The sequence below is a fragment of the Manis pentadactyla genome, chromosome 1 (assembly GCF_030020395.1).
Source record: "Manis pentadactyla isolate mManPen7 chromosome 1, mManPen7.hap1, whole genome shotgun sequence".
Classification (NCBI taxonomy): domain Eukaryota; kingdom Metazoa; phylum Chordata; class Mammalia; order Pholidota; family Manidae; genus Manis; species Manis pentadactyla.
Genome location: NC_080019.1, coordinates 108,372,488 through 108,398,819, shown reverse-complemented (window position 1 = coordinate 108,398,819; position 26,332 = coordinate 108,372,488). Strand labels below are relative to the sequence as shown.

General features: G+C 41.1%; 1 long non-coding RNA gene across 3 annotated transcripts in view; it reads right to left on the bottom strand.

Annotated features, from left to right (window-relative positions):
• The window catches only part of LOC118932907 (uncharacterized), a 36,650-nt gene extending 12,242 nt beyond the window's left edge, over positions 1–24,408 (bottom strand). The window contains exons 1-5 of one of the 3 annotated variants that reach the window (XR_005032946.2): positions 24,305–24,381; positions 23,346–23,445; positions 6,721–6,844; positions 1,848–1,891; positions 831–1,619 (exon numbers count right to left, since the gene is read on the bottom strand). This is a non-coding gene — a long non-coding RNA (uncharacterized LOC118932907). Of the gene's footprint in view, positions 1–830; positions 1,620–1,847; positions 1,892–6,720; positions 6,845–23,345; positions 23,446–24,304 lie in introns of all 3 variants that reach the window. The other 2 variants (XR_008996989.1, XR_008996990.1) reach the window with 2 other exon arrangements.
• Between the last annotated feature and the right edge of the window lie 1,924 nt (positions 24,409–26,332).

Genomic DNA, 26,332 nt, shown 5'->3' with positions numbered 1-26,332 from the left:
TACTTTATACAAGGAAAATACATCATAACAGGTGATACAATGGTATAGAGAAATACACTCACTCTGATAACTGAACCCTAAACCCTGTAATTCTCTACAACATGAGACTCTGAACAACATGCAGTTGTATGTACAGTTCCATGTACAACACCCCTCGGCCAAGCAGAGCCTCACTCACCATGGCTTGGAGGAGACCTGAAGCCACTTTTTTAAAGTGCAGTACAGTGAAACACAAGTTTGCTCAGCACTTCTCTGGATAATGATGAACTGTGTATCAGTAAAACTTCAACCACAGGTATTTTATCTGATCAATTTTACTTGATCCATTTAATACTTCTAAGGAATACCTCATGGTCAAGAAGGCTTTTGAGATTCCCTAATGAGTTACTTAAAAATTCTGGACCCAGGCAGTCCAATGTTAGCAGAAATAAATCAGTACACGGTCGCTGTCCAGGATGCTGGCCAGAGCTTTGTGGTGATGCTATCAGATTAACCTTATAATTTGGCAGAAACAGTACCGCTCAAAGATAACCCTAGACTGTATTAACAAACAGCTATGCAAACTATTTGTTACCTAATAAGGAGAGGTTCAAGGGAATAAGAGTCATAGAATTACTTTGCAAGCTTCACCATCTTCAAGTAACCCAACTGTGAGGTCTGTTCTGAACCAGGTGGTTGAAGACCTAAACAGAGTCAGTAAGGTAATGGTGATGATTATTAGTGAGAAGAGTGGAAAGCAGAAAATGAGCACCAGCTGACAAACCAGAAAACTCCACCATTCGTGTTTTCCTCGGTCAGATCATGGTAAAGAGATGACTATAGGGATTTACCAAAATAATATTAGAACTTTAGGTTTTCTCCAGGTTCCATAGAATTAGGGACCAACAGGCCCCAGGCTTGAGAAATCTCAGGTATATAAGTCTTCCATGGTTTCGCTGAGGTCCTGTTGAAACCAAATTAAGTTGTAGGATGAGGTCTTTCTTTATTTGCATGATCCATCCTGTCTGGCTCTTCCTTTTCTAGATTATTTTTTTCTAAGCCTCAGAACCAAAGGGGAAAAGAAAGGAACCAGTGCCTAGCTCAGGAGATGTGCCTGCTGAATACCCAGTCCTTCCATTTCAACCCAAAACCCTAACAATAGGATCATTTGACATTTGACACAGTTTTTTCAACCCTCTCTGCTTCTCATCTGTTCAATGGAAAACAAACACTAAGTGCTCCAGAAATCAGACTTTCTCAAGTTTTCTAGTAACTTGAGTCCTTAGAAAACAATGCAATAGCTTTCACAACTTCCCACGTTTTTTTAAAGGCTGTACAGCAAGAATCAACCAGTTCTCCTTTTTTCTCTTTCTCCCAGACATATGAAGAGGAAGAATTTTAAAATAGAAAAAAGATTAAAAGCAAAGTCTGATCTATGACCCACTTACAAACACTACTCCTTACCACGGGGGTTAAGTACCTACCTTCATTTGCTCCTGCCTGTTAAGCTTGTTACTATATTACCTGATAAAATTACTTCTGGATTAAAATAACCATTTTGGATATGGAATTTGGGTTAGAATTATGGCACCTGCAAACATATACACATGCTCCAATATAACCACATCTGTAGTAACAACCTATGAAAAAAAAGAAAAATAGCTAAATTCTCCACCTAAAGAAAAATTCATCCAGCAGTGCAACTACTTGCAAGCTATGCTGAAAGTATAATGCCCAGATATTCCTGTAATTAAAATGTGATTCTGGAAACGTCATTAGTACCATTTATACCCGTTATTGCACATACTAAGAATTAAAATATATCAAATGTTGAAATATTAATGTTAACACTTTCTAAAAATCCATACCTGCCTCCTGTTAATTCAGGAGAGTCATGTAGACCTCAGACAACCTGAAAACAAAAAGAAATGCCAGGTGTCAAACTGAACCCTATTCTTTGTTGCCACACTTTGAAAACAGACTCAGAATCTGATCTCCAAACATTTTACCAATCTGAAGAAACAGCAAGGAATGAAAGGAATGCTTTTTAGGAAAACATTGTCCAGCATTCTCATACATATGTGTATCTTTTAAATACTAAGAAAATGAAATTGGGCTATAAGAAGTTTGAATATAATCTATCATTTGCGTGACAGAAAGAAAAATTACTTCAGTTATTTCCAAAAATTGCTAAGTTCCATGTATAGGAGTTAAAAATTAATTTTCTCATTGAAACAAGATCTTAAAATAGCAGTTAGTCCTCCTAGACAAGCCTTCAGAAATCAATTTACCTTATCATATTGTTGAACTATTAGATATTTGAAAAGTATTAGCTAATGCTACCATATTTATCATTGCGATAGTATAGTAGCTACTACAATATTATCAAATCTCATGGCATAACTGGGCATGAAAAGTTGCATTGTAAATAGGGCACAATAGACTAAAAGTAATACCAAGCATCATTTTTACTTCTAGAAGGCATATGTGGGTGATATTCTTTTTTCAAGCTTTTGCATTTCTATTTCTCTCACCTAGAAATGATTGAGCTGGGTATTAAAATTCTGACTAATACCCAGAATTTGTCAGTACACAACTATAACCCCTCAAACCCCACAGACATTGTTTTATTGCTTTTAATTTCTTACCACTGGCAGATTGGAAATCTAAGGCAGCTTGCTTTTTAATCCATTGTTGATAAAATGTTGTTAATGCTGTGGCTGCTTGATGAAAGGAGTGATGGCCAGATATAGGTCAGGATGTCTGTAGCACATAGTGTAAGAATATATCTGTGTGTTTGTATTGCAATTTTAAATCTGCAAACTCAGGTCTCTCTTCAGTTAAGAAATGTGATAATCACACTATATCTTTAATTATTTTCTGTTCATTTCACAAAAGGATTTTAGCAGAGAAGTTACATGGTTAGAATTTTTTTGTGAGCATTTCTGTGCAGGGAATGGATTTTGAGCAGGACAAGATGAATAGTGGAAAATAGATTAGAAGTCTCCTAAAAAACATCAAGAGTTACAGAAAGCATTTCAAACAGAGGGACAGATTAAAAGAAAGAGACGAAAGAAATATCTAAGAGGTAAAAATCTGAAACTACATAACTTAGTGATTAACTGAATATGCAGAGAGAACAAGAAAAATTCGGAATGAATGTTCACATAATGTATGGGTGACAGTGTCACCGGTACCATCATTAATTATAATTGGGCATACAGGGAAAGGAGCAAACTGAAGTGTCCATGTGTTGCAGCTATCTATTGCAATGTAACAAACTACCCCAAATTTCAAGGTTTTAAAATCACAGTCATTTTTTTATCTTGTCAGTCTGTTACCTGGGCGGAGCTCAGTGGGGAAATCTCATCTATGCTCCCAGAGGTGTGAACTGTGGCCGCTTGACTGGGAGCTAGAGGATCTACTTCCAAGATGGCTGGCTGCTACTTGACTTTTTTACAACAGGGTATCTGGCTTCCAAAAGCAAACTTTCCAAAACATGAGAAGGAGAAGCTGTCAACTTCTTAAGGCCCAGGTCCAGAACCTGACACCATGCCACTTCCACTGTTTTCTATTGGTCAAACAGTCACAAAGCCTGGACTCAAAAAGAAGGTCATAAACCCCATTTCTCAAGAGGAGGCATATCAAGTAATTTCAAGGCCATGTTTTAAAACCTCCACACTGTCAGACATCCCAAGTTCCACTGTGGGACAAATAAGTAATTAAACATACAAATGTTAAGTTTAGGAAAGAGGTCAGAGACATACTAACTCAGGAATCATCTATCTATAGATGTAGAGAGAAAACACAGTTCCTGTAATTTTAATGAAGGTTAAGTTTTAGACTCCTTACTTCCAAACTGAGGACCTGTATCTAATTTTGTATTCTTTTTCTTAGAGACCCCAAAATTGTATTCATTTCAGATTCCACAAAACCTGGACCTACCCCAGGGTGATGTTTAAATCTTAACAGTAGATAAGATTATCTGAAGAGACTATATAGGAGGAAAAGAACAATGCACTAAAAATGAAAACCTGAAAATGTCAATATTCATAAGGTATGAGAGAAAGAGGAAGGAGCTTATGAATGAGATTTGTAATATGCAGAGAGATAGGAGGAGATCAGGAAGAATTTTGTGACAGAGGCCAATGAGTAGAAAGTTTCAGGAAGGAGTGGCTGGTAAACAGTCTCAAAAAAAGGCATGAAGATCAAAAGAATAAAAGAACTAAAAGAAATCTTTTTAAGTGGCACGATGGAGAGCCATGCGCAACCTTGTCAAAGCTGCTGGAGGGAAAGCAGAAGCCACCTTTCAGTTTGTAGAGAGTCAATGTTCATCAAAAAACTGGGACAGCAGGAACTGTGGCTGAAAAGGCATTTGAAATAGGTGGAGGAATAAGAGAGGCTGGGAACTAGAAAAACACAATTTCCTGAGACTGTCTTAAGCAAAAATGCAAAGCCTGAACAGTGTTATAACTCTTGAAGAAATTAAAGCAATATTTTAAAATATTCCCACAATGAAAACACTAGGCTCAAATAGCTTCATACAAATTCTCCCAAACTTTCAAAAAAGAAATATCTTCCAAGATACAGAAAAAGAGGGAATAATGCCCCCAAGTCATTTCAAAAATGAAACAGTGTAAATAAAAGACAATACCATGACCAAGTTACTTTTAACCCAGAAATGCAGGGATAGTTCAATATTTGAAAATCTATTATATAATTCTCAGCACATTAACAGATTTTAAAAAATGACCAATTTAAATGATGCAGGAAAAGCCTCTGATAAAATTCAATGCAATACAAACTCATAGAAGTTGATTATAAACTCATAGAAGTTTGTATTTCAAGGCTAGAAGCTTAGTAACTCACAGAAATGTTGAAAGAACCCTCTTTAAAATTAGGAATGAGACACTATGGTTACTTCTTGTCAACACTGAATTAAAGGTTACACTGATATCAGATGCCTAATGAAACAGGTCTCCCTGGTTTCCTTGCTAAGCCTACCTCAGCTGGCTTTGCTAACTCAGTGTTTGCCTAATGCCCACATGCACTCCTTCATTGGCATCTTCTCAGCATGGGCTGCACAATGCAATTGCCTAGTCTAAGTCTCTTGATGTCTGAGCACCACCCCTAGAAAGTCCTATTTGATTGATAGAGAAGATAGGACGGGCATCTAGACTTTCAAACTCTCACCAGGTGACTCTAATGCACAGCTCAAGTTGAGGAGCACACAAGAAGAGTTTGGGAGGGAAGAGTGGAGCAGAGATCCTCAAACCTGGCTGCACACAAAAATCACCTAACCTAAGAAGCTTTCAAAGATTCTGATACCCATTTAGAAACCAGGAGTTATAGTTTGTCCAAGAAAAGGTTGTTCCGAAGGTCTGTAGCCTTGTTGTAATCTCTGCAGCAGAGACGGAGGCACCAGATTATCCTAACCTGACTCCAGCTGTCAAAACATGACAACCATTCTTGCTCTGAGCCCTTGTTCCCAGAAAATTAATCCCATTATAATTTGCTGTTAATGTGGATTTATTTGCCATCAGGTGTGGGAATGCAATGCCCAGTCAGTGTGAGCAGCTCCCTGAGAACTTGAAATAAAAGGAAATGCAGTTGTCTTCAGAGAATTAAACCATAAACTCTACCACAATAAAGGTGTTCATATACCATATCTGTAGCTATAAACTAGAAAATTGCCTGTAAATAAATGTATGACTAACATTTGGAAACATCTAAAACTTAAGTCAAGGTAACTTGAGTGTAATCTAAGGGAAGTCGTACTGGAATGTGATTGTAAACTGAAACTGGCTCAGTTTTATCATATCTGTCCAGAGAAAAATTGTAAAAACAGAAGGAAAGTGGCAAGTGGGTACATAGAAAAGTCAAGTCTAAAAATCTGAAGGTTGTCAGTGTTTATCCAGCTCTGTCCAGAAAAAAGGCATTGACTCTATATACCATGTGGATGTTGGTTGTGTAGAGATGTATCTTATTGTAGGCTGGTATTAGTAACATCAACTGACATTTACAGAATGCTTACTATGTGCCGAGACCTGTATTAAACACAGTTTTAATACTTCTATAAATCTCTTCAGATTGACATTATACCCATTATAAAAATCAAAACACAGAACCTCAGAAAAATCAAGGTCGCACAAGTATTACCTGATGCATCTTTGATTCAAATCTCAGTGGCTTGAATGTAAGAGTCCTGCCTCCACCACTCTGCTAAGCTGCTCTCCTTGCCTTGAAATATCCCTTTACGGTTACTTACTTTCTTATGCTCTGGTTCTTTGCTCAACAGACAATTGATCATTAATTAGGATTCCTACATATGCTAATTCTAGAAAGAAATCATTTCATTACAAATGTACTTGCTTTCTTGCGTATACATCATCTTTCTTGAGTTTATCATAAAAAAAAACTTTAAAAAACTATGTATCTAGATCGCATCCTATACCTACTTTTAAACCAGAATCTCTGATTCAGTAAGATCTCCAAAGCTTTGTTATATGCAGCCAAGGCTGGGAACCACAGGTCTCTACTTTCTCCCTAGGTGATTTCATCAGCTCGCCTGGATTCAATTACTAAACATATGCCAATGGCTTCCAAATCTGTCTATCTTGCCTGTAGTTACCTTCTAAACAAGAATGCTTTGACTCCAACAGCCAGCTCTGCCTCTGCTCTTGGAAGCATTAAGGCTCCCCAAAGGCTCAGAGCTTCTCCATCACAGTTGTGTCCACATACCTGATTCTTCCCAGTAGGCAGCAACCTCCACAAGGATATGAGATGCTGTCTGTGAGGACTGAAGCAGAGTTTCTCAAGTCTCCCTTAGATGTAAATAAGAATGTGTCCATATTATTGGCATATCCTGCAAGTGGAAATTAAGAACCATGGTTAAGCAGAGGAGAGGTACAAAAACAAGAATCCAGGAGAGTGGTGATATTACCGATTTTTAAAGGTTTCTGGGGGCAAAATACGGGGGGGATGGGGATCGGACTCCAATGAAATATACATTAGAAACAAAACATCACTACCCCCTCTAGAAGTACGAACATGATAGCAGGAATAGAGTCTGTCTCAGGTCCCATCGAACTCTGAACAACATTGCCCAGAAATGACTTTCCTCACATTTTCTTTCCTCCTTTCCTATCAGTGTGAAAGAGGTAAAAAGGGACTCCCCTGACCCTCACTGCCACCGTGGTGAGAAAAGAAATCTTCCCACAGCCCTAAAAACCACATGATAAGAAGGGACTTTCCTGCCTAAGTGACAGGATGGGAATCCCCTGCCATAGAGGCATCTAGAAAGTAAGGGATGGCCATTGCAAATGGGGTGGATAACACCCAGCCAAGGAAGCCGATCTTTTCTCAGCTCGATCTGTACTTTTCATAAGCTATTTCATTGAGTCTGCATTATTACTCCAATTTTGCAGATGAAGAAACTAAGCTTGTCCATGGTCACCAAACCAGCAGGCGGTAGAACCCAGGTGTCAGCCCATATATATCAGAATAATTTCAGAATCATTTGTTTTCTCCATGTTACAGGGCACTATCCTGTCTCTGTTAGCCACTTATTTTAGGGTTATTTTCCCCTCTTATTCCTATAGTAAGAGCAAGAAGCTTCAAAGAAGGTGGTTTTAAAGAGAAAATTCAAATGACATGGTAAAGGTTGAAAAGTTGTTCTCAAAATGTTCCCAAAATATCCCTTACTATCCTGAAATAAAAATGAAGCTCATCTTTGATCTCATATAGAAAGTACACAGAATATTACCATGAATTGTTTCCATCCACCACTACCGAGATGGAGGAACCTGGCATTCACGGCTGTAAGCGGTCTGTTACCCCGACTCCAGCCGGCTGGGGAAGCCCCACAGCCTCCGCCCTGGGGCACACACTGCCCCACCGCTGCCTCAGGTTTCACCAAGCAAAGGTGAAGGCATGTAGCAGGTCCAGTGGCCCTTTATTTGGCCCACCAAATAAAGCCACCTTTTCAGGCCTTAACTGGATCTAAAGTGCAAGAGGGCGTCGCTTTGCAAGTAAGCAGAAGGCTCTGCGTGTCCTGACAAAGCCAAGCTGACTCCTCAGTCGCTTCAGCTGGAATTACTCCCTGATTCACTGCTATGCCAATTTATTTTGTTGCTTATATTCATTAGATTAAAATGATATAATTAGGCAGCAAAGTGTGGGCTTGTTTGGTGTGCAGCATCACTCCTGCATTTTTTGGTCATGTCCCTCTGTTTAAACCTCAGGGGGAAAGGAGACTATTTTTATTCCCATGGCACCTTTCTGGAACAAATTAAATATTGTTTTCTCTCGCTGCCTCCTTCATGATCTCACTGCTTTGGGGCTGCATAATGGGAAAGAAACCATTTTAGTAATTGCCATATTGTGACGAGCCACGGGGAATGTTACAGCTACTGTGTCACAGCACTTAAGTTCCAGTTTATAAGAATAAAAATAGTGATGGAGGGGCATTCACCAATGTATTGTTTTTCATGGTTGGCTCAGTGGTTGACTAAAATGGCCAACAATACACAGAAATAGTCTAAACCTTCATTTCTCATCCATGCACATTTCAGAAGAAGCAAAAGTGAACATAAGGGAAAAATACAGAATGTTCCAGTGCCTTATGAACAACTGGTGCTCAAAAAAATAGTTGTTGATTTGATCTTTAATATGATTTAAGATCCAGCTCTTTTCCAGTCCCCTCAACATTAAAGACTAATGCTTCTTAATGAAGCAAGTTCTCTGTTCCCCAGTGGTCCCCTAGGCACCCTCTGAGCCCCCATTCATCTTTCCACCACCCCGCTCATCCAACCCTGTAACTAAAATATCATCTTCTTTCTGATTAAGATCTTATACTTCATCATTTAGCAGCTCCTGAAAGCCTACGTTCTCCTGAGAAATGCCTTTAATCTATCTCCCTACATACACACCCTATCAGATAATTCCTGTGATTTCTTTTCTCACAACACCCCACAAAATTTATGTACTTCTTTACCCATGGGTAACAAAAAATGTATTCTGTATGGGTTTGTTCCTTGTTCTTCAATTGTTTTTCCCCATAACTATACAGGAGAAAATACAGTAAGAAAGCAGGAATCCATCTGCTGTGTCAGAGAGAATCTCCACACTCAGTTTAGCATCACCACCTACAGTGTTAGTTGTATGGCATTTAAGAGAGGCTAGAGACTGAAAACTTGTTATTTCAGTATCACAAGCAAGAACAAGGTGTCCCTGCCTGCCTGTCGGTCCTCACTGGTCTTGTAGGCATAGGTCACCCTCATCTATGCCCCTAAGAAATTATCAGAGAATGGCTGAAGAAAGAATCAGGCAGAATAATCACTTTTTAGAAATGTAATTCACTCATCATACTCACCATATCAAGAATGCCATTAAGGGGCTCCCTGCCCAAGCCAGCCAGGTTCTAGGGCTTTCACTTTGTTGTCATTGTTGTTCTGCTACATTGCCTTGAGTTTTTATAAAACCATCTCAGTCCTTTCCAAAGTGAGTCAGCTTCTTCCGTCCCACTCGTGAATTGTGTAGTTTATTGGGATCCAGGCCGAATGGCAGCCAGATGAACAGAGTCCCACATACGTCTTTTACATGCCCAAGAGGGGACCTGCCAGGTGTGCCCTGTCTGCCATCCACCCATCCATCCACACAATTATGTTAATAGCCTACAGTGCATTGCCGTGGGCATCAAGGGTACCATCTGAAGCAGGGCAGGCAACTTTATAAAAATTACCCTGTAAGACATAAGCCCCCTTCCTGGTCTCTAGACAAAGTTTCAGAAGAAGCATAGCTGTGTCCTTTTATAGACTTTTTATCTTTATACACAGCTTCATTGGGACTATATTGGTTCCATTCACTAGCTCTCTCTTCCCCCCTGCAGCATGAAAGAATCAGGCAGAATAATATCACTAGTTTGTACAAAGTGCCCACTTCTAGACTCTATTTCATAAATCTATGCCCAGCTCACATATGGGAATAGAATGTGACCACACAGCCAGTCAAAACCAAGAGACATGTCCCAAATTCAACTGGATAATATTTTAATATGTGTAGAAATTGTGGATTGTCTACATAAGAAATGTATTAGAAGAATGCAAGATTCCCTCCAGTTCAAAGTCCTTTAGAGTGAGATGTAAAGACATTTACATATTTTAAGAACCAAAGAAATAGAAAATCCAATCAAGCACAGTTGCTAAGCCCCTTCCTTAGCTTGGTACAACTACATGGTACAGATTACATATCTAAAAATCTTAGTTAAATAGCAAGACTTTGTTTTAGCTTGGTACAACTAGATCCTGCAGATTATACATCTAATGATCAGTTAATAACAGACTTTCCATCTAAAAAAAGCTAGGAAAATTTAGTTGAATCCAGTTGATATCTGCTATGAGATCACTCCATATGGAAGCCATTTATTTAGCAACCATGAAAAGGGGTTGCTCAATACCATTTCAGTCCTAGGTGAGGACTTACTTATGCCCAAGCCAGGGTCTCCAGTCATTAAACATCTTCAACAAGCTGAGAAGGCAAGTCTCAAAATCAAGAGGTAAGGGAACCCTCAAAATTCATCAGGACAACACATTTTTTTCCATATGGATAAACATCTTTAATTCCCTGGAATTTTTTTAATTTAATAATTGTTCAATAAAATCAAATGTGTAATAGTTATAATTTTATATTAAGAGATATGTGCATATTTGGAACTTAAATATTCACATGAGAATTTGGCCTCTTCAAATAATAGTTCCCTTGTAATTCCCATTTAAAATACACAACTGAGTTATTGGTTTAGAGTTGTAATTGTAAAAATACTACAACATTGGAAGATTTAAGAGATTTTCATGTTACCATATCTGTGATATGATTTGTTAGATTTATAACAGTTACTTATGCACTTAGGAAGGGTTTATTAGTTAAAGTTATCAGTCTCTAAAAGGAAAATCAAGCATATTTAATTTTAAAGGAAACTTTTAATGTTTCAGTTTATTCATTAAGCTTGTAAATGTAACAAGTACTAGTCAAAGACCCCTTTAAAAGTGATGGTTAAAATTTGCTGGATTTGTAAATAGAAAAATAAGATTTAAAAAATTGTTAACTGAATTTAAAAGCTTAAAAAAGAGTTACATTCATGGATTTATAACAATTAATTATTAATTTTTAAAACAAAAACTCAGTAATCTCTTCTGCTCACAAAAGCTATGTTAAAGGATATTTTTAAAACATGTTAACATCCATGAGAACTTAGGGCTTGAACTGGAAGAAAGAATTATGCTCAACAGAAAAGGCAGAAAAAAATATATGCTATATGGCTCAGAGTTAACACTAAATAAGACCTTTTCTGTTACCTTCTGTTATCTTCCAGTAAATGTAGGAGAAATGCTGCAAGATAATGTGCATGAAGCAGATCAGAATTATTTATCTATTTATTGACTGCCTACTCTGTGTTTAACATTATGGGAAAATACCAAAGTATATGAAGTTTGTTATCTCGTGAGGCAGGTAAAATGCACAAAACTGAAGCAATTAGAGAACAGAATGATTCAGTTCAATAAGCAGTTCTTGAGAACCAGCCTTGCAAGAGATACAGTGATTGGCTTGGGGAGGTGGTGGGGAGGGGTTGGGCTCAAAACAATGAGCTTTATAATTAAGTGCTAAATTGCATATTGCCAAAGTCAAGTGAGAAGCATTCAAAGAGAGATACCACAGTATATTAGAATAGCAGAGATTTAAAGAGGAGGAAAGAATTGATCTGGGCTTTGATGGATGAAAAGGACTGAAATAGGAAAAGGTGGGCAGGACTGGGAGGGAGGGAGCGGTGCTATGACCCTGCAGAGGAACAACAAAGAAGCCGCAGAGCAGAGAGGCTTCATGCTGAGTGATAGTGGCAATAGATTATGGAACGATTTCTACATTATACGAGACTAAAACAAGAGTTACTAGTCCAAGTTACTGAGCACCACAACTAAAAACAATAACTGCCACCAAGTTTTGAAAGAAGTGTCATAACATAAGATAAATCTTCAACTGTCATAAGCAAGGAGCCAATAGATACTACTTAAACTAGATTAATCAAGAAAAAATATATAAGTATATATTTTTAGACTTTGGGGGGCAACTACCAGAGGAAAGAAAGTTAGAACAGCTTATCTGTGAGAATGGAACTAAGAATGAGGAGGGCAGGAGTTGAGAGAATGATGCTTTCATCCTAAGCACTTCTGTTCTATTTGAATTGATACCAGGTGAATATATTAGTTTGAGCTAAATATGAAAATTCAAGACAAATAAACTTTGTTATTAGGCCACATTTATTTAACCTAGAAGCACATTTACTATGAAGCTAATAAAGCTTAAGCTTCAAGGCCCCTCACTTGCACCAACTCCTTCCAAGACCTACAGCTAATTCTGTAATTACATATTTTCTATTCCTCTTTCTCAAAAAGAGTCTCCCAAGTCATGTAAGCTTCAGGCCCTGGCTGGCCCTGGTGAACTAAGACCTTTTTCATTTCTTATAGTTTCTAATTTCCTAGAACAAACCCACTCTTACCATGTATTATATCACTTTCAATCGAAGTGCATGATCTTAGTTATCCTAGTAATTTTTTTCAAAATAAAAGCCCCTTCTTGATTCTGAAAGCAGTATCAAGGAACTTAGATTTTTAAACAGGGAAATGACTCGAGGGAAGTGGTGATTTACAAAAACATTTCCTTCACATAGTTAGATTGAAGCTGGAAGAGACTAGAAGCAGAGGGACCAGTTGAGAGTTGTGGCAGCAATTGGCAAGTGAGGTATGATGAGTTGAACTGGGTGGTAACAGAAGGAATGGAGAAAATGACATAGATGCAAGAGGCATTTTAAAATAGAATTGATCAGGCCTGGTTACCAGCTGATAAGCTGCCCCATAAAGAGCAGCAGTCAGGGTACTTCCAAATTACATGTTGGGAGAGAGCCTGATTTTTTACTATCCATTTGGCAAACTTCTCATAGGCTTTAACCAAAAGTTTGATCAATAAAACCAATTTGAATGAACACATCCTGCCAGTCATTGTGTAACTCCAGCCAAATATTTATGGATGGAGTTCTATCAGCAAGGTTTAAAGCCATGAACTTTATTTTAATAAACAATCATGAACTTTCTAGCTCTATATATGTATTCGTATTCTGGCACACAGCCCTCAGGAATGTGTGCTGGCAAGAGAGGCTAATAAATGGATTCAATTAAGATCCCCGACAGTCCTTGGAACACGGGAGTTCTCACTTCGACACAGTTTCTATCGCTGCCCATACTCCTCCTGTGGCCGACTGATAATAGTCCACATACTGTAGGAGGAGATGCATAACAAAATTATTCTATGATGGTAAAGCCATTTGACACACAGCAAACAAGTTAAAGAATTTTGTGCAGAACATCAAACTATTTCTTATTGCCCTTGTGAGTTAGTACTATTTTTTTTTTTTATCTCTATGCTTATTTTGGGTGGTGTGTATGTAACTGGGGGATTCTGAATTCATAAACTGTCAGTTCCTGGATTTCTCTGTGGAAATGAGAATTTAAAATCATGTTTATAGGCAGCCAAACCAGCACAGCTGACCTGGAAAGTGAAGTCAGTTAAATGATGCACCGGGGTTTGTTGCCTGATGGGTTGATCTGACTGCAGTGCATCTGGGTAGATTAACAGCCAGGCCTGAAAAGGGGGAACTGCTTTTTCCTCATCCTCCAGCTGCACCACCCCCCACTCTACCCCCAGGTTGGGATTTTTTTTCTCTTATAAATAAAGCCTAATGCTCTACCCTTTTGTCTAAAAATAAACATATTTTTTATGGCATAAATAAGGACTAAAATTCCACTTACTAGTCCAAATGCCTGCTGAGTACAGAAAGTGAGTTAAGACGTGGAAATACAGAGCTAGGTATGTGTAGTGCTTTCCTGCAACAGCTCCAAAACTAGTGAGTAAATTAGACAAACAGCCAACCTGTCCAGGCAATGACAGCCGTCATCAGTTTCCAGGTTCAGCTGTTCCACCAGTATATAAAAAGAAGAGGGGAGACGTTCAATGCACCATAAATTTTACTGCCCTCTAAATCTCATCCTTTGGGACATTTTCTCCCACCTTAACCTATTATTTGTCCCCACTCTCTTCACATCATCCAGCTGTCCCTCTCCATTGGCTCCTTGCCACCAGCACCATTGTAAACATGCTGATGTAGTCCTCCTCTTTAAAAAGTAAAATCAATTCCTCCTACAACCACTACCCTTGACAACTCAAACTTCATTAAAAAATTGTGTCCAACCACAGCCTCCTCACCTTCTCATCCACTGGGAGGTCACACCTGCCCCTACTTCACCCCAGGATGGCTAGTTCTCCATGGCTAAATCCAGTGGCCTTTATGTCCGTGATCGCTCAGCAGCTTTTACTACTGCTGAACTCTCCCACCACCCTTAACTTCCTTGCAAAAAAAATCGGTCAGATTTTCACTCTTCTCTGGCTATTTCTTCTCAATCTCTTTCGCTGGCTTGTCTTTGTATTAGTTTAATGTGATCCCTGGGGGCGTTTTCTGGCTCTCTTCTCTTCTCCATGCACACACTCTCCCAGAGATCTCATCCTTTCCAAATCAGTCACCATCTACATGTGCATAACTGTAACTGGTTACAGTTTCAGAACCACAGATCCAATGGGCAGCACCATTCATTGGAGAAGCTCCTCAGGCATGGGTCTGAAAACAGACTCATGTTTCTGCTCAAACTCGTTTTCTCTCCTGCATGTACCACCTTGTTAGACAATGTTACAATCTACCTAGTTTTGCTGCTCTGAAGAACACTAGTGCCAGTATGGGCAAAGAGTTTGATGTCTTAAACGTTGTTCTCTTATTTATCTCTGTTCTGATCCAGTTAGTCTAGATTCATTCCTTTCATCCTATTGTTCATGTAACTTTCAAAGTCAATCATGTTAGAAAAATAAAATGTGTCATTAACTACTTTGGAAGATATATAACAGGCCTAAGTGGTTCAGAAATCATTTAACAGAATAGTTCAAAAGATATTATTAGTCTTTAATCTCTTGCTGAAGTGCCACCAGAAATCTAAATCAGTGTCTTGTATGGACCAGAAGGATTAGATGGACTACTATTTGGGATACCTTAACATTACCCTAGAAAAATTGATTCAAAAGTAATTACATACATACTATTTTATAAGTAGATCTATACTCAACTTCTGCTCTTCTTTATTTAGTAGGAAATTGTGGTTAATTAGTATTGCAATGGTCAGTCAGGCAAACACAGAGCAAAGGATGGCTCAAGTGTTCGGTTTCAATACTTTCTGAGACTTTCTTCACCTGCAGAATGGGGTAATGACACCTACCTCACAAGCATGTTGGGAGGATGTACTGAGATAATGTATGCAATATGCCTGGCATATTCTGGGCACTCAAATATTTCAAAAATTTTTTTTATATTTCCCACGATTCTCTTTCCTTTATTTTGAGGCAATTTAAGGATCCTGGTGCAGAATGAAATACATCTAGGAAAAAATCCAATATGATTACAGATCAGAACTATTCCAAAAGACCTGCAGGAGATTAAATTAGGTTTTAAATTATTTCAAGTGTTTCAAGTATCCCAGACATAATTCCTCAGGTGCCCTCTATAATGGACCCAAACCACTACAGCACCTTCAGAGTGGACTTGACTTCTTGAGGCCTACAAAATTCTCACTGGTAAGATTAGGTTAAATGGCCAGGAGCAGTGAGGACTGGCTTTCCCTCCATAGGTAACCACCTCATATTGAATTTCACATAAATCCTCAGAACTAAGAAGGAGAATTGAAAGAACCTAGGGGATAAAGGAGGACTCTCAAACATTACCAGCTATCTGCTCTAAAAATTCTTATCTTCCTTTAAGCTACCTTCTTCAAAACAGTAGCAAACTGGGGAGATGGTTTATGCAATGAGAGAAGGGGAAGAGGTAGAGGGGTAGGGAGACAGCTGACCACACCTAGGAAGGAACAAGAATTGTTCTTTAAATCATTCCAGGGGGCTTAGCGTGACAGTGAGCCGGAGGGGAGCATGTTCTCACCAGACTCCCAGTGAAATAGGAAGAACCAAGCTCATGACATCTTTAGTTACAACTGTGTGAAAATGTGAAAAGCCCATGTTACTGGTGCTATAGTCCAGCTACAAACCCCTAGCAACCTTCACAAGGAGCCAGAGGTTCTCAGCAAAGATCCCTTCACAATTTCTTTAGTGAAGCCCTGACAGGGAGCTCCCACAGAATGGGCCACAGATATAACTGGGCCTACAGTTCATACATAGTGAACATGTTATTAATGTGTTCACTGGCAACATTGACCTCCTGGTATTTCCCTTTTACTGAAAAAATCCAGGTCTGACTTTTTTCTAGGACAGCCATCTTCAAACTGGGATACCCATATGCATCCGCTGTGGGTTATGAAGACTGTCCAAGGAGTACACAGAAAAGGATAGTTTTAGGAGAATCAATTTCCCCAACTTCTATGAGTACTAGCTGAGAAAGAGCCTGATGTCAAGGTGACTTACCTCCTGTTTTCTCACTTTACTAAAGAAATGCATACCAAATGTTATTCAGCCATAAAAAAGAAGGAAATTTGCAACATGGATGGACCTTGAGGGCATTATGCTAAGTGAAATAAGTTAGACAGAGAAACTCAAATGCAGTATGATCTCACTTATATATAGAATCTAAAACAAAACAAAACAAAAAAAAAACTGAGTTCATAGATCCAGAGAACAGATTGGTGGTTGCTGGGGCAGGGGAAGAAGAATGAGCAAAATGGGGGAAGTGGGGGAAATAGGTAAAAGCTTCCAGTTATAAAATAAATCAGTACTGGGGAATGTAATAGACAGTATGGTGACTATAGTTAATAATACTGCATTTTATATTTGAAAGTTGCTGAGAGAGTAAATTTTAAGCGTTCTCATCATAAGAAAAAAATTATAATTATGTATGGTGATGGATGTTAACTAGGCTTATTGTGGTGATCATTTCACAATATATACAAATATCAAATCGTTATGTTGTACACCTAAAACTAATGTTTTATGCCAATTATATCTCAACTTAAAAAGTAGGCAATATAGATAAGCAGGAATATAATAAATAAGTAAAAAAAGAAAAAAATGCATTACTTATACCCATTCCTAATCTTACTGTATGCACTGCCCAGGGCAAGAACATCTGCAGCACAAAGGAAAAATTAAGCCTTAGAGTAGATATAGAGGAAGCAAATATTTTTAAAGACCTGAAATAAATACCTTTGCTAGTCAGGTGGGATCTTAGTTCAGACTACTGTAATACCATAGATTGGGTGGCTTATAAACAACAGAAAATTATTTCTCACAGTTTTGGAGACTGAAAGTTTAAGATCAAGGCACTGACAGATTTAGTGTCTGGTGACAGCCTGCTGTAATTCATAGATGGCCATCTTTTTACTGTCTTCACATGGCTGAAGAGGAAAGGGACCCCTCTGGGGTCTCTCTTATAAGAGTACTAATCCCACCCCTGAGGACTCTACCCTCCTGACGTGACCACCTCCCAAATGACCCACCTCCAGATACCATCCCATTGGGAATTAGGTTTCAACATACAAATGGGGGTGGGGGGATACAAACATTCAGTGTACAGCAGGTGACTTCTTAGTCTTTGCTCCCCAGAAGACTGAAACAGGATCTAATCATGGTTGATTTTTGTCAAGTCATGAGGTCTTTGGCAAATGATTCAGTAAATGAAGAATGAAAGAACAGCAAATGAATTTGGAGATGATACTGCTTTTAAAAAATACTTCCATTTCCATTTACTTGTTTACATGGTAACATTTCTTGTGTACACACAAGTACGTGAACAAAAAATTGGAAATAGAATTAATGCTCGTTCTAGCAATGGGTAACATTATTCATCCATGGATACATATGCTAATTGGAAGAAAAGCCATATTTACTTCATTAAGATATATAATCAATAAAAGTTAACACTTAAAGCCATATAACCACACAGAATATTTTTAATAAAAATTTATATTTATTTACTTCTCTCTATAAGGATGGCTGTATGAATTCAAGGAGGAAAAGAAAAACATCTAAAAACCTGCGAGTGTTAAAGAATTTCAAGCTTGTTCATGTATTTTTTAAGTGAATAATGATGGGTATCTGATAGCTGTGGTATTTATATTCCAGTGGATACATTTTCAAAAATGATGTAACAGTTTTATTCTAAAATATCCATTTTTGCAGTACACTGGATATTATATCCTTTGCAACAACTTGAATTTATAATGCAAAACTATAGCTGTCATTTTTAAAAGAAGCTGAGGCTACATCATATTTCAACATTCTATTAAGGATACACGAATAACAGTCTAAATATGAAAACTATTATAGAACAGTAGTCCCTAACCTTGTCTTGAGGGACCATCCCCTCTAAAACATAGAAAAAAAAGGGGGGGGGGAGGCAGTTGCAGTTTTACTTTCTGTATCTATTGACCAAGAAATATTAAATAATAAAACACTAGTAGTAACACTTACCAGTAACACTTGTAAATTATTAAATTTTTATATTCATCAAAAGAGCATGCATGCATCTAAAGACTTAACCTATTACAGACTTGAAGTGTATTATCCATTGTAACCCAGAGAGAATGATTGAGGCACCCAAGAATCCACAGAAACTCTGTACTACCACAGCCTCCCGCCTCAAAGCCACATTGCCCCGGCTGGGTCCTTTGACCTTCGCAGAGTGGTCTTTCCCTGCGAGAAGGTCAGGAAAATACTCACAAGCCCATTTCAAAGGGACCCCTTGAGAAGGGGTAAATAGATTACAATGTCTTTTGCAGCCAAGCAGGTAGCTGCCTAGGGGTGAGCTGAGCTGAAAAGGGGCAGTGGTACTGTTGACGTGCTTGTGTTGCCAAGAGCTTTTCACTTTGTGGGAAAAGCTGGATTTTTATGTGAAATCTCTGGGTTTTCAATCCGATTTTTTTTTTTAATGGGGCCTACCTCCATTGTGGAAAGCAGTATGGAGGTTCCTCAAAAAACTCAAAATTGAAATATCATTTGACCCAAAAACTCCACTCCTAGGAATTTACCCTAAGAATGCAGCAGCCCAGTTTGAAAAAGACATATGCACCCCTATGTTTATTGCAGCACTATTTACAATAGCCAAGAAATTGAAGCAACCTAAGTGTCCATCAGTAGATGAATGGATAAAGAAGATGTGGTACATATACACAATGGAATATTATTCAGCCATAAGAAGAAAATAAATCCTACCATTTGCAACAACATGGATGGATCTAGAGGGTATTATGCTCAGTGAAATAAGCCAGGTGGAGAAAGACAAGTACCAAATGATTTCATTAATCTGTGGAGTATAAGAACAAAGAAAAAAACTGAAGGAACAAAACAGCAGCAGACTCACAGAACCTAAGAATGGACTAACAGTTACCAAAGGGAAAGCGATTGGGGAGGGTGGGTGGGAAGGGAGGGATAAGGGAGAAAAAAAAGGGAGGCATTACGATTAGGAGACATAATGTAGGGGGGGCGGGCACAGGGAAGGTTGTACAACACAGAGAAGACAAGTGGTGATTCTATAGCATCTTACTATGCTGATGGACAATGACTGTAATGGGGTATGTGGGGGGGACTTGGTGATGGGGGGAGTCTAGTAAACATAATGTTCCTCATGTAATTGTAGATTAATGATACCAAAATAAATTAATTAATTTTAAAAAATGGGGCCTACCTAAATACAAATGCGAGGTGAATTCAGCCCTCGGGCCTCCAGTGTGCAGCCTCTGCTCAAGTGCTACTCAGAGCATTTCCCAGATCCAAGGACTGTTTTATTACCTCCAACAACCAGCTGCAAATAGCAACTGAGAATGATATTTAGAAACACCCATAGTCATATGAGAGAGTAATTTTGTGAATAAAATTTTTTGAATCTAAGTTTTTAAATAGGGTTGTATATTTACATCTGCTTTTCAATATACTTCTCTAATTTTTTTAAACAAAAATTTCAGTCTTCGATGGATTGGAAAACTCAACCACACATAGCTAAGCATTGCTGTGGTCTTCATCAAAGCCAAAGGTCTATTTGAAAATGCTGTCTTTTCTAAATCAACATTAGGGCTCATAACTGAGTGTCAGTCGCTGGAATCTTCACACTGAATGCCTAAAAAACTCAAGCCTGTGAATTAAAATGCACCCAGTTCTAACCAGCTGACATTTATTTGACAGTAAAGGCCTAGAGAGTGACCTTTTTTCCAAAGGAAAGGCGGAAACAGCATGTCACTCTGTAGGACCGCTGCCAGACCCATCAGGCTGCCGTTTCCTCCAGGGCCAGCTGGGGGCAGAGGGGCCTGACGCCATCAGTCACGTGTTCTTCCTGCTCCCCCAGCAGCGGAGCACCAGCCCAAAGGCCCTCTCCTCAGGGTAAACAGCCTGCTCTCTGGCTCTGGCAGGGCGTGTCCAAATCTCCAAACACTGTACTGAGCTCCTCCAAGGCCAACACTCCTGCTTCTCCACCTCCAGCATGCTTCCTTTCCACTGAATTCCCGTTTCGGGTCACACATTGCTCCTTGCTAGGCAAAGGTGTTAGCCATCTAGTTCTGGAGCTTTGATACCTGGCAACCACCTTTCTACCATGGAGCTTCTGCCTGAGCAACCCACCCACCTTCACCCTCCACAGCTTAGGCCAAAGCTCCAGGACAGATAGTGGTTGCCAGGTATGAGTCTCAGCATCCAGAATGAGGGGGCTGATGCCTTGCCTAGCAAGGACTGCTATAATAAGTAGTCATGTCTAGGAGGGGCTCAGGCAAAGGCAGAGGGCCAACAGATGAGGTAACAGAAGTGTGTGACAAGCAAAGAGACAAGCTCCCAGGTCTGCACACTCCTCTCTGCTGAGCTCAGGGAAAGCCCCTGAGCAAACAGTGGGTGGGCTTGCGGTGAGTCCTCCCCACTCCACTTCTGTAGCTTCAAGCTTCACAGACCCAACACCTCCTGAACCATCTGGAGGGCTGGTATACTGGGCCCTGCCAGCTGCCTGTGCATGGGAAAGGGAACATGTCCAGGGCAAGGCTGGTAGGGGAGGGGTGTAGAACAGGCCTGGGGAGGTGGTTTTAGAAGTGCAAACCTGGTGAAAGACCATCTGGAGGGAAGTGGTCATAATCTGTACAAATTCTCCTGAAATGATTGAGTGCACATAGGAAAATTGTTACATTGATGAGAAACATGGCTGCTTTGCTTCCTCCTTTGGAGGCCAGAGACTTTTCTATCAATCAGTGATCTCTCCCTGCCTGAGGTACAGAGGGAGCAGATGAGGCCAGGGAAGAACTGCTCTCCCCTTGTAATTCTCTAGTAGCCAAATTGGGGCTGTCTGCCATTTATTTCAATTTAAGACACTAAAGAGAATTTGAATGAATCAGCCTTGCATGTGTGTAAAGAAAGAAATAGCCTGTTGGGCCAAACAGAAAAGGTACCATTTATGTGAGTAACTGAGCTTTACGTATTTTAACTGAGGTCTGTGTGTGTGCCTGTTTGTGGGTGTGTGTAAACAGAACAAAAGTACAGTAATCCATACAATTAGTTATTTAAGCTATTACAAGTGCCATTACAGCACGGGGGAGGGAAAGAACGACTGAAATACATAAAATTATTTTTACAGACTCATTCTAGGAAAAGGAAATGCCAGAGTGGTAAGATAAGGAGTCTTAATTAACAACAAATTTATCTATTTCCCTCCTTCAAAATGAGACTCTCTTCTAAGGCAATTTGCTTGGAGAGCAGTTTGTACCATAAATCTGGGACATGTTTTGATGTGTGTGTGTTTGCTCCGCATGAGGCTTAAGAAAAACACAGCAACCAAAGCAGCCAGTCCAGCCCTGGAGGAGGGACCTGGAAGACCTAATCACCCTGATGGTCATTACATAACAGACCCTCGCACACACAAACCCCAAGCGTCGCAAAAGCATCAGACTTTGGCTTCTAGTCATAAAAGACGCCTTTTTTTTCCTTCGTGAGGATTACTAAAAATCCTTCTTAAAGACCAAATAAATGTCTTTGGTAGAAATAGAGGTCACTTAAGAATGATTTATAAGTGCACCCCAAGCCAAAATGAAGCCTGTATCCATATCTAAAGTGATCTGCTTTTAGTGCAGCAAAAGCTCCTAATCTGTTTCTAATCGGTGTCCAGCAGATGCTCCCCACAGGGGAAAAGTCCTGCCTGGGGGGCAGCCGCCCCTCCCGAGGCCACCCAGCCCCGCGTCCAGGTCCCAACCGGAGTGCTCCTCTCTTAGATAATGCCAGGTACTCTGGAAAGTAGCCGTGTAATAATACACAAACCCCTGATGATGTCAGCGTGTTATTGACTTTCCAAGTCTGAATGACTGAGCAGAGGAGCGGGGGTGGGGCGCGATCCATCCGGCAGCGCGGGGACCGGCCAAGCGAAAATGGGCTCGCGAGCCCGGCGGGGGAGGGGCGGCTCGCAGGCGCGGCGGCAGCTCGGCACTCAGACTCCGCCGCGGCGGCGTCGGGGTCGCTGCAGCCAGGCCCAGGCGCGACTACCGGCTCCCGCTGCTCCGCTGTTTGCGTGCGGACAGACACTCCTCGGGTAGACAGAACTGAGGCCGTCCCCTCGCCCCCGTTCCCTGGAGGCTTCCACCACGTGGCAGAGCCGGGTTACAGAACGGGAGGTGAGGGCGAGAAGGGGGGCGCCTCCCTGCCCCTCCCCCACCTCCCAGCGGCTCTTCCTCCCGAGCTGCAGCACGTTTGCAGTCCTGGGGGGTCATTTTCCCTGGTGTATTTCTTTATGCAGAAGGTCCCCTTGGAAACTGCACCCCAGTGGTGGTGACATTTTATGGAACGGGATTGGCTTCCTTTACAGCAATGGCAGTGGCAGTGGCAGGTGCAGAGCTGTAGGTTCCCGTTCTCACCACCCAAACTGACCACAGGGCAATCTGTCATCCTTAAGACTAGGTGTGAACCGGGCTGGGTTGCCCTTAAATGGAATTGCTTTCTACAGCCCGAGATCTGAAAAGAAGCTCTCCAGACTGGGGCGTGGCATTCCTCACCGGGCCTGGACTTTTCTTCCAGGCCGTGTAACCCTGTCTCCCGCCCTCCCTTCGGCCCACCCGGCTGTGCGGGTCGCACCTTTGGGATCAGGCCCGCAGCTCTGCAGACTGGCGGAGCCCCCTTGCGCCCTGCACTTGCCTGTGGAAATCCTCCGGGTAAGTCCAGGCCCGGCTTAGAACCTGTGCCCCACCCCCACCGCGAGGGCCTGGGCCTGGGCCTGCTCCGAGCTCGGCCACTCTCCCCCGGAGCTCTGTCTGTGGACGCACCTGGTGGCGCAGGCCGCTCAAAGGTCGTTCCCAATACTCCCTTGCCACTTGTCAGCTGTGCAAGCGTGGACACGGTGCTCAACCTCTCTGTATCCAACATCTGTAAAAAGGGCATAGTAGCAATCCCTTAGATCACTTTTGTGAGGATTAAATGAAAGCTAGGTTTCATAGGGACTACTTTTTTCAAGTATTTCAGTCCTTTGCCTTCATTACTAGAGTTACACTTGTCAGGCCAGAGCCCCTGTAGTTCTTTCTGAAAACAGCATAAATACTGGGTCCCTTGCTTCCCCCTACCCTGCTGCCTTCGTGGGGCCCGCTGCCTGCCCCCTGCCCAACCCGTAGGATTTTCAGGAGAGCCATTTTATTGCGCGGGTGGGGATGGGAGTGGGGAATGTGCCTCTGACCTAAACAGGACCTTTCGCAGCTGCTTCCCAAATCCCTGCGTTCCCCGCCTTGCCACATGAGATTGGTCCAGGGGTGAAGAGCTGACACATTTTAGTCCAATCAGAAGCCTTCTTGGGGAATTTTGTAACTGGAAGTGAAAAAGTCCATTTCTCCCCAGGGCTAACACTGCCAGATATTATAAAGTTGGGAACCTTCTGTACAACCATGTTTCGCACCATGTTGTGAAGAGGCTAATCTGAAGGCAGAGGTAGAGGCAGAGACAGAGATGAGACACAGATGGAGACAGAGCTGAGAAGCCAAGAGAGGTCTGATGTGTCCCTGCTACGGGCCTGCCTGCCCCAGATTCCTTGTGACAATCCAGTATTTTTTTACAACAAATTTTCCTTATTAACTTAGTTTGCATTTTCATTACTTGGAAACAAAGCAGTCTTATTTAATACATCACAACGGCATTTATTCGTCTAACATGTACAGTATCTTAGTTGAGTTCAAAACTAGCACCCCAACCCCTACCATAAGCCCCAGAAGGCAGAGCTGTGTCTTTTATCCCCTACCTTATATGCGTCCTTGCCTCACAATAAGGTGCTCCATCAATGCTCTTCAGACTGAATTAAGCAAGGTGTGAGGGGACAGGAAGTGCCCTGGTGCCTGTTGGAACAAGAACCTTCAACTGATTCATTTAAAGGAAAAACATCGCCTATTGCTGCATCTTCTTTAAGCCCATTTATTTTGCCCTAGTGGTAATTAGGGTTTATTCGAGTGAACAGAAAGAGAAAAGAGAAGAAACTTTATCCCCTCGAAATTGCATTTAATAAAAATCTTGGAGAAAAATGAGTGAATCGTCAGGCTTAATAACTCCCTCTGGGTTATTGTTGGAGAAAGGCTGAGGAAATGTGCAGTATTCAACATTTATAGGACAGCGGATCCACATGTTATCCCAGAATAAAATGCTGTAGTGACTTAACCTCCTTTTTTCCCCCCTCATTTATTTCCAAAAGGTTTTTTTCCAGCCCATGAGTCACTTCCAGTCAGATCCAAAGACAAAAGCTGGCTAATTGTGTGCCAGTGAGTCAGGTTCCCACCCTGCCTTATCATGAACACGCTCTCCAGCTCCAAAAAGACAGAGAGCTTCTCAGCCTATAAGGCACTGAGTGGAACCTGTCATATGCCGCTTCTGGGCAGGGCTCCTAGGGAGCAGTGCTGGCCCTCCCACTCCTCCTGGCATCTGGCAGCAGATCTCCCAACTGATAGCACCTTAGGGTGTCTCCTTCCCAGGGTTATTTTCAATCTTGAACTTTTCATGCAAGCTACCCTGTTCCTAAGGCACCCTACTGAGCCCAGAAATAAAAAGGTGAACATAAAACAAGTACCAAAACCTCTAGCCATCTTTCAAATAATGAAGGGGAAAAGGCAGAAAAGAATAGCTACTAGACTAGCTTCGAGGGCCCGGGAAGAGTAAGTGCTAAGATGCAGTCTCCATCCCTCACTTTGTTTCAGCGGCATTTACCTAGTTAACTGTTTCCAACTTACTGAAGCATTTCTCTAGAGGATTCCTTGAGGCTGCTTTCTTGTTTTCCAACCAGTTCTCTACTCCTCACCCTCACAACATCTCCCACCCCTCTTCTAGGTATCTTTCTCTTCTAGATGGTTGTACTACATCCACCTGACTCCTCATGTCAAAGAAGCAATCCTCGGTTTGTTCTTTTCTCTCGTTTACCACATCCAGTGCATCAGCCTGTTTACCTCCAAAAGATATCTCCACCCATGTACTTCTTCACATCAGCACTGCCACCACGCACAAAGCCACCCCCATCTCTCCACACTCAACCCCCTGCCCAGGCCTCCCAGACCTTACTTAATCTGCTCCCTTTGTGCATTCACAACACCTTCCCTCAGCTGTCCCCACTCTAGCCACATAAGACCTCTGTTTCTTCTTCTACCGCCCCACCCCTTCCTACCTTAATGCTCCTGCTCTTGGAGCAGATTCCCTCTGCCTGGAAGACTCCTCTCGCCCTTCTGCAGCTGATTCCTCCATATTAAGTCCATTCTGGCTGCTATAACAAACATACCACAGACTTGGTGGCTTACACACCAGGAATTTATTTCTGGCTGTTGGGAAGTCCAAGATCAGGGTGTCTGGTGAGAGCCCACTTCCTGGTTTGTGGACAGATACCCACCTTCTTGCTGTGTCCTTACACAGTAGAGAAAGAGATCATCTCTCTCATGTCTTTTCTTATAAAGGCACTAAACCCATTCATGAGGGCTTCACACTCATGATCTAATTACCTCCCAAAGGCCCCATCTCCAAATACTCATGTTGGAGATTAGAGCCTCAGCATTGACTGTGGGGGGATACAGACACTCCAGCCACATTAGTTTACTCAGATCATGTCAGTGGTCACCTGCCTAGAGAGACCACTACACCTCACCTTCTCTCGCATCACCCAGTTGATGACCTGCACAACACTTATCATCATCTGTAGTGATCGATTACCTCATTTCTTTATTTGTTGGCTTCTGTATTCTCTATGTCACCATTGGAAAATAACCTCAGGAAGGCACAGATCTTACCAGGCTTGCTC